The sequence below is a fragment of the Eleginops maclovinus genome, chromosome 22 (assembly GCF_036324505.1).
Source record: "Eleginops maclovinus isolate JMC-PN-2008 ecotype Puerto Natales chromosome 22, JC_Emac_rtc_rv5, whole genome shotgun sequence".
Classification (NCBI taxonomy): Eukaryota; Metazoa; Chordata; class Actinopteri; order Perciformes; family Eleginopidae; genus Eleginops; species Eleginops maclovinus.
The window spans coordinates 17584202-17601716 of NC_086370.1; positions in this window are offsets into that span (position 1 = coordinate 17584202).

A 17515-nucleotide genomic window follows, 5' to 3' on the forward strand; every position below is an offset into this window, starting at 1 on the left:
TTGGAACGCAGTCTACAGATTTAGGTTCCTCGGTGGGTACTCATGAGACCTGCATGGATCACATCCCCTCAGGGCAACCAACTGTCCGGAGACCTTCTCCATCCAGGGATAGCGAATAGGAGTCATGAACAACCTCCAATTTCCTCTTCTACATTCATATCATGGTTCCACAACAGATAATCTTGGGACTGGCTGCCATTCCAACTCCTAGTATGACAGTCACGCCACAAAAGGTAAGACCCATAAGAGCCAGTGGTGAAAAAATGCTCCCGAAAGAGGAGTAGGAGCTGCCAGTCATTGGATGCCACTTCTACATCCCAGCGAATTGTAGAAAAGCCGGATAAGTCGATATTAAAAGGGTCCAACATGCACCCCACAGCAATAATCAGTGTGTGTACAGTCAGTATACGTGTTCGCGCATGGCAGGACTAAAGACTCAAAAGTTTTTGTTCATGTATTAAGACTCCTGTATACTCCTGATCCTTATGTGATGTCTACTTTACATTGTTTAGTACCACATACATAATATTATATCATATTTAACAACAATCTAGTCCATTGCTAGTCGTTTAAAGTTACACACATCTATTTAGCTTAAGTAAATTAAGCCTTACTGTGTTAACGTAAATACAGCTGCTTCTTACCTATACACTCTCATCTTATAACAGTTTTACGAATTGTTTAAAAACCTTTTAATTGGATGTTTCCTATATTTGTATGATATTTTCCATGTCAAGTCTTAATGTTGCAATAGTTAAATAGTTCTCTCCTATTGCCTGAACTATTGTTTATCTGTAAATTTATTATTGTAACACCACGCTCATTGCTCGTGTCTTGTTGGAGGAGAGCGGACATAAGATTTCAAATCACAACATAGTGCAGCTGATCTGCTGGGCATCTGTACAAATAAAACGTTGAACGTTGAGAAACCTTGAAATTTATCTTTTATCTCAAAGCACCGCTGTGTGTGAGCACTGCTCAGAGCAGCTAGCATGTCTAGTTTGTTTAATGTGATAATATTCATTAATTTATCCATTCACTCACAACACCAACCTCTTGTGGTCACCAGTAGGCCTGATAATGTACACACTGAACCACACTTCCTGCCTATGTGTAGCTTGGTGAAGGTTAACTTTAACAGGCAGAGCTGTCCTCGGGAAAGATAAGACTTATATCCAACCAAATATCTGTGATACAGTGCAGATATGTTGTTCTCCGCTTAGTAACTTTATGGTGTTTAACTGCTGTCAGTGATGACTGCGGAGCAAGGAGTCATTAAAGCACTTCACCTTGGGTAAACTCTCTTCATGTATTTACACAGCCATTCACATCCCCAAATTATTTCCTGACATTGTGGAAAGATGATGTGCTGAAAGGGATGCTTAAATAGGAGGGCAGTTTTCTTCAAGCCTTGCAATCCCATGGCATAATAACACTCGGCTGGAAAAAACTTGGGCTTCAGTTTGCTGCATGAGAAGATATGATAATATATTTAATTGAGTAATTACATTAACTATGTTGATGTAGATTTCAATTTGAAAAAGATCAATGTTGCTATCCATGCCAGTGGCTCTGTCTGTCTCTGAGTTGGCCTGTTTGCATTGCCATTTAGCTAATCTAAATGCTTCCTGACAAAGCTGCTGTTTGGAGAAAGTAATCAAAGATACTGTTGTAAATTTCCAACTCTAAACTCTGCTACACTGATATGACCTCAACACACACAACCACACAGTACATTTATATTTACACATGAAAGCATTCATAGGGCACCTTAAGTAACCCCGCACATGTGCCTATCAGATTTTAGTTAGCTAACTGGGATTGGGTGTCTGACGACTGCTGGATCAACACTCCCTCTCTCTGAGGGACAACCCCACATTTCCTGGAGAACCTGCTCCATCCAGGGATTAGATCTGACATTTAGGAGTCACTGAACAACCCTCCTATTTTTCCTGTGCTTCTTCACATTTCAAAATCATACATTGAGCTTCCTAAAACAGATCACATCTTAGGGACTGTTTTGGCCTCCCATCTTCCAAAAACTATCCTAAATAAGTCCAACAGTCAAGCACACAAAAGGTCAAGACACACAAAGAGAAGAAGAGCAACAGATGGAAAATAATTGGTTTCCAGAAAGAGTGAGAGTAAAGAGAGACCTGCTGAGTTAATCTGTGTCACTGCTCTTCTATTCTTAGCCAGTCCCATCGGCCAGCAGAAATATGAGAAACACACGTGATGACCCAGGTCCTGATAAATTTAGAAAGAGGGTCAGTGAACAGTGACAAGCCCCCTGACCAGCAATAAACTCCAGATGTGTGTACAGTACAGTATATGTGTTCGGATGGTATGGAGCTTAAGGAGTGCAAAGTTTTCTGTTCTTATTAAAGAATCCCCTGTATATTCCCATGCATCCTATTTTATTGGCTATTTACCTTTAAATGTTTTCCCCTCCCATCAAAATTCATATCATATTTGAAAACAAGTCCCTGAGAGTCATGTTGCAGTCAGTTTAGAGAAGCTTTACATCCACATCTATTTGAGCTCATGAAATGGTAAAGATTGAAAAGAGGGCTCCCTCTAGTGTCTGCAACCTAAAATACAGGCTGCTTCTACCAATATCACAAGCTGCATAGCAATCTTTATGAACAAGTTGTCCTTACCTGAATTGGTTTAAAGAGACCCTTTTAAGTTTTGGGATGTTTTCCTATACCTTTTGTATGTTATACAGGTTTTTGTCCATGTCAATGGTCTGTAAATGTTCTGCAAAAGTTAAAATCAAGGGTTTCTCTCCACATATTGCCTGAAACGCCTCGATTGTTTACTCCTGTAAAATTATGGCATTACTATGTAACACCAGCGCTTCAATTGGCTCGTGCTCCAACACATTGTACGTGATAGGCTAAGGAGCGGGACATCTCTAAGCTGTTGACCAATCACAACAGAGCTGGCCAGCTAACCGATCAGTGTAGACTGGGCTCTGGTTTCACACTGAGGGTGAAAAGAGGTGCTGCAGCACAGGAAGTATGAGGGGAAAAAGACACTTTTTGAACATTAAATCATGCAAACATATCACAGTAGGGGTACAAAAATACAAAAATGAACAGAATATGTCTGCATTAAACAATGAGAAATAATGAGAACATCCTTAAGACATTGTTTACTTACGAGTCTGTTGCACATTTGAATTATTTTCATAATTAATAGGTCATTGAAAACAACAAGAGACACACAACTAATACGTTTATATTCTGTTTACTTACAGAATGACTTTTTTGAATGTCAACATGCTTTAAAGTTCTTTGAACAGAATTCATGTCCACACTGGACTCAGCGAGGAGTGAGCAGCAACTGTCATCCTGACAAGACAATAAAGATACAAAGATCAATTATGGAGAAACACCCCCAACCAAGTAAGGCATTTTAGAGATCTATTATGGATCAGTAAGACTAATTGTTGTGTAGAATACCACAGGAAGCCAGGTAGCTATTGTCCAATAGCTGCAATATTTTAAGTATTGTTTTTTCCTAATCCAATAGTGCTCCCAGATTCTTAACGAAATGGTGTTGTAAAATATAGTATCATTTTGAGCTACTTTACTTTCCATACAATGACATTTCATACTTCATACACAGTGTAAATAAAATGTGGAGTAATTAAGGGATTTTTACATTACATAACACTTTTACCAAAGTAAAGAATCTTAATGCCTCTTCAACAACTGCTTCAAATATTAACTTAAAGCAGGATGAATATCTTGGCAAAATAAGGCACAATAACAAAATCAGAAAACCTACATTTTGCATTTTGATTGTCAATTGTTGTTGTGTTAGCTTTCCTTTATCTCCTGTCTTTCAGCGTGAATGCCAACAGTCACTTGCCTTGATGCGTTGAATAGTGATGATGAATATGCTGCACGTAATCTAAAAAAACTCCTCGGGGAAAAGCCATACCTTTACTATCCAGCCTGCAATCTCTCTGAGCTGGGTTGTAGCTCATCTGAATGTGGTCCCTCTAAATCTACACCAGGACCTGAAGGTCTCCAGATGTGGGAGCCAGACAGCAGTGGCGCTGACTTTCATTCCACAAAGGAAGGCTCTTCTCCTCTAGTGAATGAGTCATGTAACCTGAGCGGAGGTGTTGAAGATCCTTCTTCCAGCTGGATATTGAGGACTCTGCATCAGGTCACTTTCAGATCCATCTACAGCTGTAAGAATTTCAATCGGAGATACCTCTACGCTCCCCCATCTGACATTTCTGGATTTGTGGATGAGGGCTTCACACTAAGCACCCAGGCCGAAACAATGCTTGCAGAGTCAGAAGCTGATGAACCTCCAATAGTAATCACCCAGAGACACGAAGCCATATGATTAAAATATTTCAACACTCTTAATTGTATCTTCATTTGGACATTTTTTATACATTCCTTTAAAAATACAGAAAACCCCAAATGTTTTTCAATCAATGACTTATGGTTGGTTTTACAGTAGCTAAAATAACGTTCTTAGTTGAACATATTTGCATTAAGTTATGTAATATAGCACATTGTATGGCATTGTGATGTGCATGTAATACATTACGTTTTAGAATTTAAAGAAATGTTATTTATTTTATGCATGTTCAAAGTGTTTATATATATTCCCACCCCTTCAGTCTGTTTCTTGTCTAACAAGTCAATGGCCACCATCAGTTATTGGATGCTTTTGTATAAATGTTCATATATGAGAGTACTAAGTATTATACTTTTACAGTAAAGCTATCTCTTTGACATTGCAGATAATGCAAAGAAATACTCAAAAATGTAAGGTGTATTATTTCCACTATACAACCACAAGGTGTCAGTGTAGGCCTGTTAGAGCATATTTAGTCAGGTATAACGTAAAGGCTCCACAGTTGTACAAGTAAGTAGAGGGTAAAGATGACTTATACTTGTACTATTTAGCAAATCTCGCACAGCCTAGTTATATTGAAATTCCTCTCTTAGACCATTTAGTCGCAGGTCCTAGCTTCAACAGACACATCCAAGAAAAAACTAAATCAGCATTTATCATCTCCAACAAATATAATGAGTGAGAGGTATCATGTCCAGAAAAGATTAAGCAGAACTTGTTCATGCTTTTTTCCCCCCAGCAGGCTGGATTGTTAGTCTCTTATCAGGTCTCCCCAAAAATAGGAGTTTCAGTGCATTCAATTATTAGAAAGTATTGAATACACGTCTAATAGTTTGCACATGTTCACACTTGCGCATTAGTAATATAGTTGATTTTGAATAGAACATTATCATCATACAAGTTTAAACAACCTCATAATTTTTGACAAGAGACCTTTTTTTCAAACTCCTGTTATTTCTCTGCAGGTATTAACTTACAACCTTTGACCCTCGCTCACCTCACTGTGTCTCCTCCACTCAGCAACGTGTTGATTGTCCGCTCTCTCATACAGTTTGCTTGCTGAATCAACAGCATTGCTGTCAGGTTGTCATGGTGTCTGATTGTTGAGTATCATGTCACAGCCGGACGCCCCACTGAGCCTGCAGCCGATCCCATGGTTGCATGACGTTTACCTTAGCGAAGGCTGGAAAAGATGAAGGAGCCAGGAGAAGCTGTGTTGTGTCATCTCATGTCATAGACGTAGTGTTTAACAGAAAGTCTCTCAAAGTAACTTTGGGAGACTTTTTAATTAAAGTCATGTATTGTTATCAGAATAAACTGTATGATGGGTGAGTTTCTTCATTCTCGTATTCACACACACAAAGAACTACACAGGAAAAAAAAAGTCTTGATAGGTTTTGAAACTACTTTTGACAGTAAGTAGACAATGGCAACTAGAAAAATGATCAATAAATGTAGCATTACACAATATTTGGCAGGTTTCTTTTAATGAATTACTTAATGTTTCCTCCTTATACTTAGCTAAAAATTGTTCCTTCAGGTATTAAAAGTAGAGTATCAAAAGCACTTGTCATGTTACCTGTCCCTGTTCAGTTTTGTTTATTGTTATACAAGCTTTTACATGTTTGTTGTACATAAGCAAGTACAATTATATATTTATATAGCACATAGCAAGAAATCCATTAAAAGTACCTAAAATCTGTACTTGCAGCTGAGTTAAAATATATCTGCACTAGCTCTCAATTCCTCACATTGCCTTTATGCTATAATGTTTAAAACCTGAGAATTTCAACATCAGGTTCTTGTGAATCAGAAACATTGTGAACAAGCTGGCTCCAACATTTTGCTGGGTGACCAGAGGTAAAACAGGTCCCGGGCCTCTGCAGGAACCCAGTGTCTCCAGGGCTCCGGCCTTCAGGGGCAGCACTCTGAAAGGGAAAGCCTGGGAGGAGACTCTGAGCCCAGGCTAGCTAACATACCAGCCTCATCACTCTCTCCACACTTCTGCTGTCAGGGCTTTTGTTTCAGCAACATTACTCACTCCCAAAGCCCTGCCTCCCAGGTAACTACACTGCTGAGCTCAGCCTCGGCATGATCTCACAAAATTAGCCTCAACCAAGCAACAGCCAGAGTAAATACAAACATACTAGAACAACAGGACTTGTACACATCCGAGTCAGGGAACACGAAGACCCGTCAGGCACTTCAGAACAATATACACCAATACAAAAAACCCTTTCATTTCAATTCAAATCAGTATTTTATTGCCATGTCAAGACAGTTGTTAGGAGTTTGCCGAAGAACAGCTCTTAAAAACAAATAAGCAGCCGTTGAATGCAGCTAAGTAGCCTTTATTTACTCAAGTACAAACATTTATGATGATCTAAATAACTTGAGGTAAAGATTCACACATGTTGGAAGAAAAAGGCTAAATTCCAAAAACGTAATGGTTAAATTGTATTTGAAAGGAAAGATCATATGTTGTCTTGTTGTCTGAGACATATGGTGTTGTGTTACTCTTATGATCTGCTATAACATTTTGACCATAAAAAAGCCATCAAACAAGGAAACATGTGCTATTCAATATTACAAAATAGTCAAAGCTGAATAAAAAAACAGGTTATCCAACATCTAAGTTCCTCGGAGAAACATTTTTCTCTCTTTGAGTAGAAAAGTTGGTGTTCACCTCCCCTCCGATCCATTTAATAACAGGGTGCAGATTTTGAATCCTTCACACACCAAAGACGGATTTTAACGAAGTTGCGTCTTCTGCTTTCCTTCACACCTCTTCCATTTACTTCCACTGACGATTCAGATTTATTGTTTACCCCCTGGTGTCATGGCATACAGAAAAAAAGTCCTCAATAAACAACACGGTAACATGTTGAACATCCTTGCAGGAATCACGCTGTGTTTTTTAAATGTTCCAGTTTTTTGTTCTAAATGTTTGAGCATTCACTCAGTAATTATCTATGCTTTAATTCTCATCAACCAAATCTGAAATACCCTGAGTAAATATGATTGTTTACCACATTTTGCTGTTTCAAATCCCATCAATCATTTTCAAACTATTTTCTCTTTTCCTCAAAAACAGAAACTTTTCTGTTTGTAGATTTTTCACATTGCACAGCTCTGATAAACAAAATCACAATCTTATTCTCTTATGACACTATATAAACTAACATCATTATCCATGCTTTCGAGACTTTACCCAGGGTTTATTTAAACTTAATTAAACAGGGGAGTCTCTTAAGATACATTTTACAAGTGAGAACCGGTCACAAGGACAACCTGGAGATTACACAGAGTCTTATGAATAATTTACTTTATTTGCATGTAGCAGCATAACATAGGACCCGAGAGGTGCAGAGAAGACAGTAAGATCATTTACAAGATACATATTCTTCATAAAACATGCCTTTTATGTGTTGTTACTCTGAAGACCTTAAAAGGTGCTGTGTCAAACTTAAGTTTGTTTCACCCACTGACTTTATATCTTATTTTCCAGTTCAGTATCAGTTCAAGATATTGATATCAGTTCAAATGACATAAATGAAAAACACATGACAATAAAAACGACCCTGTACACCCATGTCTCACCCATATTACAATATCACACCCATATGTTCATGTTTTGTCCTTTGTGGCAGTAAAGATCCCACTCAATTATGTCAAGTCATTTCAAATCAAAGGCCTAAATTGCAAGTGAATTCCCGGGTCAATAGAGTTAAGGTTGATAGGTGTCTTCTTTTGTCGAGTCCAGACCAGTTTAAACTCATCAGTAATTGAAGAGTCCTCTGAAATGCATGATTTTGACTTAATTGTCCTTGTTTCATACCTGCATTATGTGTGCATACATTTGTTAGAGAATAAGAGGAAGAGCTGCTAACAAACACGAGTGCGGCTCCACCACCTCTCCCTCTTTCTGGGTGCAGCTTTGTGCGCCATCAAAAGGCCCTGAGCAAAGAGACATGAGCCTTAATTGTTGTTCTTTATCAGGCGGATAAAGGCAGGATGGGCATCAATTTAGGAGGCCTTTATTGGACTACAAAGTGTGACAGACTGACGGAGAGGTAATTGGCAGAGAGGGGAAAGGAGGACGGGATGAAAGAGGAGAAGGATGGAGAGACGAGGAGGAGAAGGGGATGTTGATGGAGGCGCATTTGATCAGGCAGTTATGGAGTAGAGAGGAGCAGAAGACTCTGCGTTGAAATGAAACAAAAGTAGATGAAGACTCCTCTTTGGTTGAAGCTACCCAGATCGTTTTGCAGAAGAAATAAAACAGTGCTACATCCATAATTAAAATCTAAAATAAGATCAAGTTAGTCTTTATTGTTTGGTCCTGCAATCATTTAAAAGTGTATTTCTGATTGAGTGGCTTTGTGATTTACTTTTCTGTGCATCATAAAGCTGTAATATTTCATTTGTTAACTGCTTCAAAAAAACAAATGAAATGTTTGCTATAGAGCTTACATGTTTACCAAAGAAGAAGCATCGCGATTAAATGTCTCTCCTCGACATTTTGAAGGATTTCCTGAATTTAAATGTTTGCAGAGTTAAGAGTCACATACTTGTCGGGGGGTTGTATGTGTGTGTTAAAGCTTTGTGTAGTGTCAGGATGCACTCGCTGCTCGGTTTTCCTGCGCGTCACAGCTTGTTAATGTGGCAGGATAATGTTGGCCTCCTTCGATTACATCTGAACTAATGTGTTTGTCTGATTACACTGTGGCAATGTGAGGAGTGTAAAACAAAAGCTGAGCATAATTTCCAATCTGTCCTCCACACAGCACGCTAATGACATCATTTAGTATTGATGCATGTTGAAAAGTGCTGAAAGGAAATGGCCAAAAAAAGCCCGTTATACTTCTGAGCTACCTAAGAAGCATTGTTTGGTTCACACTCTCTGTATTACACTGTCGTTCCCACAAATCGATGCGATATAATAATAGTTTATTGTCAGATCAAGCCCAACATTTTGACAGCAGCTCCATTCGCAACATCACCAAGGACACATTTTTTTAAGTCAAGAAACTAGGGAACAGACATTTAACATAACATCTTGATCTCTAAAGAGAAACCTGCCCTCTAACTTACATTTGACCCTGGGTTTAAGCTCTGTATTCACACACACCCTAATAATTCCTGGGTTCACACACTGACGGTGCAGCCCCGAAACCCCTGTCCCACTCCTCTGCTCTCCACCCCTGACATGAATATATGAGTGTTTTTATGTGTGCACTGAAAAGGCGCCGCTGAGTTAAGTGGCCTTGTTGTATTCTGCCTGAGCTCTAACGGCTTCCAGCGGGGGGTAGTGGGTGAGAGTGGTGTTGGTGGAGGTGGAGCTGGGGGTGGATGAAGGAGAGGCCTGCAGCACCATGCCTAATCAGCCTTTCTTGCCAGGGTCAAGACTTTCTGTCTGGGTCCGCGGTGCTCCCTGCCACCGAGGACTCGTCCATTCAGGCGCACAATGTCCCTGTCAGTCCCGACAACACTTCCTGCCTCTGCTGGCTCCAGCCCTCGCAGGGATACACAATATTTCACAGCTCAAAACAATGGCCTGTCTGCCTGCACCCACCATATGGTTACTATGGGCCGCAATATTGACACACATCACTAATTATTCAAAGAGCTGACTGAGAGGGAGAGGGAGCTGAGGAGGAAGGAGGTCAGTTTTCCCTCTGTAATGTGATGTGAGATTAGACTCTGCTTTATAAAACTGAGAAAGAATAGTACCTATAACACAGACAGGAAAGGAGCCTCCAGGTTGATTTTCATTCCTTCATTTGTGTTTTTGTTTAGCACCTTTTAAACTTTATTTATCTTGTATATATGGGATACTTTCTATTCCAAATAAAGTTGGAACTCAGGAAATCTCATGGGGATGCGGTTAAACACTTTAAGAATCTTTAGTTAATACAAATATTAAAGTAGAACAGTTCAAGCTTGGAAAGAAATATATTGTTTGTACACTGAATACAGCAAAATAAAATCTAAATGTAATATCATCATTTGACATGTAAAATGATTTTATTCCAACTTATTTTGTGTGTTGTAAATTGATAGAGTCTAAGGATGTAAATCACTAAAAACTACAACATATTTGTGAAAATGTTGTATTTGTCTGTAAATGATATGTAATTAAAGTTATGTTACTGTTAATTAAACATGCTCAGTGTATATACAAATGAAAGGATTGGACCCCCAGAGGGTGATAAATCAAGATGATATCAAATCACTGTGCATCTGTCTGTTTTTAAGCAACACAGAGATAAAGTCCATAAAGTTCGTTGTTTTGTTTTTGTAAAGCGAGAGTGAGAGGATGTGATCCATATTGATTGCTTTGTGTGAACGTGAGGACATCTGGGCTACAGTCTAGAGGCATCCGGATCACCTCTGTCCAACATATGTCTGATCTTATTCCCACAGGAGCTTCCTAATGGCGCGGGAAACAATATAAATGATTTGATCTTTGACCACTGACATAATGCAGGAGTTTGAATTGTAAAGAACAGAAAAGAACAAATTCACCAGGAGTTTATTTTATTTTGATGATATCTTATTTTCCAATAAACACAGACCCAGTTGTGCCACTGAAAGTTTAACATAACATTTGAGTCACAAAGCAAAGCATCTGAACTCTGAGGTAAACAAACTCTTTCTTACTGCTGCTGTTGAGGGATTTTTTTTCAAGATTTTCAGAAGACAAGGAAACATTTCTGTTCAGTGCATTAAAGAAACAACATCTTTAATTCATTTTCAAGACACGGTTTTGTTTATTCATCCAGGTGGAAACTTAAAACAATGTGATTCTAGCTATGTTACTTAAATGGACATAATGAGACATTCTTACACTACAACACTAATAAAACACCCACTCTTAATGTAATTTAACAAATGAACTAATATTTATTCTGACCATATCACACTGCTGTCCCGTCTCTGTGTCCTGTATGTTACAGCTCACAGTCGAACTGGAAATGTTTGTTTTACTCTGGGAAGTCAGCTAATTAGCTGTTGTCTGCTCTACTGTGAAATTGTTCTCTGATTGTTTAATTGAGCTTCGGTGGGTTATTATCGTTTACCTAATGTTGGATATAATCTCTGAAACACACTGCACTAAAATACTTTTGTATTTCTCATCACAGCCTTGGCAGGAGGGAAACTTGTTTTCAAAATGACTTTTTAGAATTGATATCAATAGAGTTAAGAAACTGCGATTTAACTAGAACTGAAAAAGATGCATTTGAGAATTATTGTGGCCTACTACTGCTTCATCTAGGCTGCCATTTTTGTCATCCTTAAACTAAATCCTGTTTCAGTGTTCCTCCTTTTTATTCATTAATGCTTCCATTATCATACATACACTTACCACCAGGTGATGTTTGGAGCCTGTCATGGGAGCATTATCTATTGTCCGCCCTCTTTTTCTCAAATAAGAAAAATGGACCTCATAGATGAAAAGTTAGGGGTCCCCAAAGTGATTGAAATTCACTCTACCAAATCTCAAGACAATCCATCCAACACTTGACTTGACCATGAATGACTTTACAACATGTGTGCCAATCCTTTAACAGTAGATATTTGAGTCAGCACCGATTGGCGGGCTGACAAAGGCAGACACCTTTTTACTGCTTTTACCACCGTCTCTCCTGGCTTATATTTCTCAGTACCCGGCCATCGTAGAAGCCCAAGTCTGTCCCAGCCTGGCGGCCCCCTGAGTGGTGGGAATTTACTCCTGTGCAGCAGGCCATGACAGGCCCATGTTGGGACAGGCCTCAGCGCTCCACTCCACAGAGCAAATGATTGACAGCTCTCACTGAGGGAGGTGGGATTCCTCATCCGTCAAAACAAGCCGCTGGATATTAAGACGCGATGTGAGGAATCGCAGTGCCTGGTGACATGTGACGAGTCGTTGTTTCCTCCTCTGCTCCTTTGGTCCTTAGCAGCTAGGTAAAGTTAGCTTGTTGGCTGAGGGTGAAGGTTGCCACAGGTCCAGATGTTCATGAGGTTCTCGATTCCTCTCCCGGCTCACTGAGATGTGCTGTGCCACATCTGTCCGGGCAGAGGTGTGCCATATTGCTTCCCATCTGCCACATGGCACACCCAAGCTCATGCACACACACACACACACACACACACACACACACACACACACACACACACACACACACACACACACACACACACACACACACACACACACACACACACACACACACACACACACACACATGCAGCGTGCCCAGAAACTGCCCATTTTAACCGGGGCCATAAATAGTGTAATTCATGGGTGTGAAACAGCGGGTTTTTAAGAGCGCTCTGAGGAACGGAGCAGAGCTGGAACCTTTGGCAGCTGACGGACAGATTTTCTGTTCCTGGTAGCCACATGAAACTCTGTGAACTGCACACTGAACACAACGAGACAGAGAGGCAATGAAGACCTGCTGGTGCAAGAAAATAAAAGTCAAACCATCTTTCTCTTTCTCTTTGAATTTCTCTGTCCTTGTGTGTCTCACCATCTGTCTCTGTAGCTCCATCTCTCTCTCCGTCTCTCTTACTGTCCCTCCTCTGTCCTTTTTCTTAGCCAGGGGTGCAGTATCAAAATGAATGTCACCCCTGTCCCAATGTTACTTAGGGGAAATTGACTCCTTAGCCCTGGTGCTGTCGGTGGCCATATGCTGATGTTTTCATATTCCAGAGAAATGAGAAGAGGGAGTCGTAAAGGCTGCTAAAGTCAGAATTACAACCCTGGCTACCACCGGTGAGGAGAGGGAGAGGCCCCTTCTGTCACACCTCGAGCGCTGTTAAAGCCCCATTCCCTCAGTCCTGGAAAGTACCATGGGCTTCTGAAGTACCACATTAACTCTGGCTTTTCATCGAAGTTTGACACTTTTTTACATTGTGCCATTGGCAGGCATCTCGGACTAATTCATGGCTTGTGCGGCAGCATGTTTAGCATCTAGTTCTTATTAAACATTCACAACCGGGTGGAGGACGAGACTTGGTTTAGTTGCTCTGCTGATGGTGGCTTTAGGAGACATCACTGTCTTCCTCTGCACGGACTGTGGAGCTATAGGCAGCGTTTCCAGCTTATCTATATTTCATGCTTTTATCTGCTCTCAGCTTTTAATTAGGCAGTTAGCGGCTCGTTAAATTCTATTGAGAGCAAACTTTTACCTCGTAGCAAAGTTGTGCTGATGTTGAGCTTTTCAAGGCGACGGAGGATTTTGATTACCTTGCACCCACAGTGTCATAAGTAATTTTTGAGTTATGTTGTCTTCGTGGTTTAGCACCTTATTTTTTCAGAAAATAAATTCTCTTCTGATATTCATATTCTTATTATTATTGAGACAGATGGAGAAATAAATAGTATGCAATAATTAAACTTGCAATAACTGATTGCTTGGCCAATTTGGGGGCAGCAGAAATATCCTGAAAACAACAAGGACATATTATCATCTTCAGAGTATATACTGATGATGAGAAGACTCGCCACTAGTGAACCGACACACAACCGACACACAACCTATCTTTTGGTTCATCCACATGAACAATTTGTTCTTCGGCTCACAGGAGCGCTTTGAAGGAAAAACTGGAGCAGTGGATTTGTCCATAGTTAACCTGGCTTCTATAAACATCTGTGCGTGCACTATACAGGAGCAGGATTTTGAGTTGAATTCAATTAAATTGTTATTCCAAAAAGACAAGGTTACATATTTAACATCATTACTGTATGGCAAAAATTGTTTACAAACCAGTTTACTGCTAACCAGACGAGGAAAACGTTAGCATTCGCTTTGAGATGTGTGTGCCCTGATAAATTTGTGTCCAAATTACATTTTTGGCAGCTAAATACTCCATGCTACTTTTGTTCACCATGGTATTTGATGACTTTTATGTGGTTTGGTGCAAGAAAGGTAGTGTACGGTGTGTTTGTCCAGAAGTTTATTAAAGATTATTGATTAAAGATGCTTTAAAGATATTTTGAACTCAATAATGAATGTGTATGCATCTCTTTTAGTTTTCAAGGACAAATTAAAGAACAACGGCCAACGTCAAGTAACTCTCAGTTGTATACATTGCCATAAGGATGTGTTGAATATTACTTGGACTTCATCTATGGTCCTGGGAGCAGGTTTTTACACTGGGTTTGGAGTCTTTTCTTTACTTTAGTATCATGGGCCACTGTTAGCAGACGGACGTCCAAACCAAACTGCCAACCTGCTGCTCATAACGAAATGACAAAAATGACATGGGTTGACCTCTGGTATATGAGAGAGGGAGAAAGAGAGACATGGTTTCCCTTCCGCCAAGGTTCGGCCTGCACCAACCTTCTACCTTGAGGCCTGTCAGTGGACCTGCAGGTCCCATGTGAGCCAATCAGGGCTGTTATGTAAGTGTAGGGTGTTGGGAAATGGCTGTGGCCGGCACTCAGATATGGCTTGTTGCTGATAATCGGTGGCGTGGCGTTGTGCGGCGTGCGGCTGACAGATGCCTGCTCCAGCTGGTACAGGGGGGGTTTATCGCCCGGTTGGATCGCGGGTCCTCACACCCCTCCACTGTGCTGGCCACCGTCACCGTGTTTAATGAGTCACGAATTGCCTGTTTGTCTTCTGCTCCCTGCTGTTTCTGCACTCCCGCTTCCAGAACAATCCCTGAAACACATGCTGCTGCGCTCCGCAGAGCAGCCAGACAGGCAGGCTCAGCCAAACTGTTGTAAAGAACAAAGTTGTCATTTTTTATTTCTTCCTTTTTTTCCTCATTTTTTTCTTCTTGGGTGTTCATCTAAGAGAGGGATGGCTTTTGCTATAATAAAGCTGCCATTTCAGATGCTGCGCCTGACCTCGCCAATATGGCTACCCCGAAAAACCAGTGCCCATTTGAAGCCCCTGACAAACACATAAATGACTCTATAATTGGGCCGCTTTGATATGCGAGGTGCTGGCTCGTCTGAAAGTGCTGTTCAACACTTTGTGGTAAATGGAGTTACATTATGACAACACATGGCAGTTGCTAAAGGAGCAGAAACTGGCACAATGATGAGACATAAGCAGGTGGTGTTGACACAGAAATGTTTTGTTTTAAGTCACTAAAAAAAACACAATTTGAAGAAAAAAAAAAAAGTTTTCTGCGCGACTAAGCAGATCAAAAATGTATCTCCAGGCCAGCGACAGAGCTGTGTGACACTGAGAGAGAGAGAGAGAGGAAGGATCTGCCTCGCTGTCCAAGTAAACACAGAGACGCTTGGATGACCATCAAATGGACCAGAGCAGGATCACATACACACACAAACACACTTGTACACACTCACAGACGGGGTGTTTGGAGCTTGTGTTAGGGGATGTTCTGCAAGCTGCCCAGAGCTTTGCCTTAATCTCACCTGTTTAATCTGCAAGGTTGGGCGACAGCTTCTGTAACAGGAACAGGTGGCTACAACAACTGCTGCTGGACTAACATACAGAGGCCGCTCGGAAAAAGTTGATCAAAGAAACCAATCTCATTTTTTAAGCATATTAATTGGAAACTAACATTTTTATAATCTTGAGGAGACATACTTTGATGGAAAATAAAGTTTCACACTTCTAAGTAACCTACCATGGGTGTTTTTCTGATACAACTTTTTTCTTAGTTTCATTATTAACGAATACATTTACAAACTGGGCTTTGAATGAGCTTTTGCTGCATCTACATGTTGACTTTATCAGAAAAAGAATAAGATTTTTTGGCCAGGTATAATAACACATTTTTTCACATCTACATCCAAAACATTTCTCCACCTTCGTAAGATAAACAAACACACACAGTGCGAGCGTCTGAGGATTGGAAGAAGTGAAAACTATCCGTGGAATCTTGGCAGTGTCAGGTTTTGACCCAGTGCCGTGAAATCCTCATTTGGCGGGGCTACTCTTTGTGGCCGACTCTGGGCTCTCGGAGTGGCATTCTTCTCATTGTACAGGTCACCGAGACAGAGGCGGCCGGCCTGAAAAGATCCTCGGTGGGGGGAAACAATGGCTTAAGGCAGCCCATAAATGTCTCCTGTTCGGCTTCGGCCCATTGACTATTTTCCTCCCCGCCGAGCAGGGCCCTGTCCGACCAGCCCCTCTCTCTAACAGCTTAATTAGCAGAAAGAACAACAATGTCGGAGTCTGTTTCAACTGAAATAAAAACAAGAAAAGACCAAAAAGCTGCTCTCTCCGCCTCTCATTGTTCCCATGTGGCCTGAGATAACAGAGCTCTGACTTTTCTGTTCAACTAAATACAAATAAAACAACATTCCTACACTGTCCCATGAGGAGCATGACGACCGGCTGATGGACCAGCAAAGGGGGGCGTTCCCGACTCTGATTATGTGGTTTTAAAAAGGGTGTTTCTGATTTATTACTGTGCTTTTATGCTAACTTTCACACAATATGTAAGCATGTGAGTGACAATATGTTAATGTCAACATTTATTTTTTACAACTCTTTGATGACACAGAGAGATAACCTCCACATACCAGAGGGGTGAACCCTTTATCAAAAGCTGGCTTTGCTCTGGACTCAATATGATTTTTCGTGATAATGGTTGATGGCGATGATGATAATGCAGTTTGTGTTGTGATGCAAATGTGAGTTTCTGGCATCCCAAGGGGAGACTGTGCGAGGAGACGCATCACTGGTGTCCACCACGCTGGTTTTGAACCTTATTTCGCCCTTCGAAGACAGATCGCGTCTGTCTGCCTTTCACTTTGTCCTCCTACTGACATGTTTCTGTCAATCAATTGGTTTGATTTGTTTGTCTGCCTCTCTAGTGTGTTTCCCGGTAATAATGTTCAGTCTGTGTGCGACCTCTTTCTGTACACTGGTACCGTATCCTAAATGTGGCCCACTGGCACATCTTCAGACCTCTACATTTTTTAATCTTCCTTACCCATTAATTTCCCTCTCTGTTTGTGCCCCATCTTTCCATATCTCCCCGCTGTCATTCTTTGTGTTGTTTCTTTTATCTGCGGTTCACATCAAACACTGGCACCAGATTGATTCTCATGTGAACAAGGATGCAGTGGGGGGCAAGGGACCTCTTCCCCGGGCTTTGAAGCTCCTTCCCATCCTGTGGACCCCCCAACCACCACAGCAACAAACACACA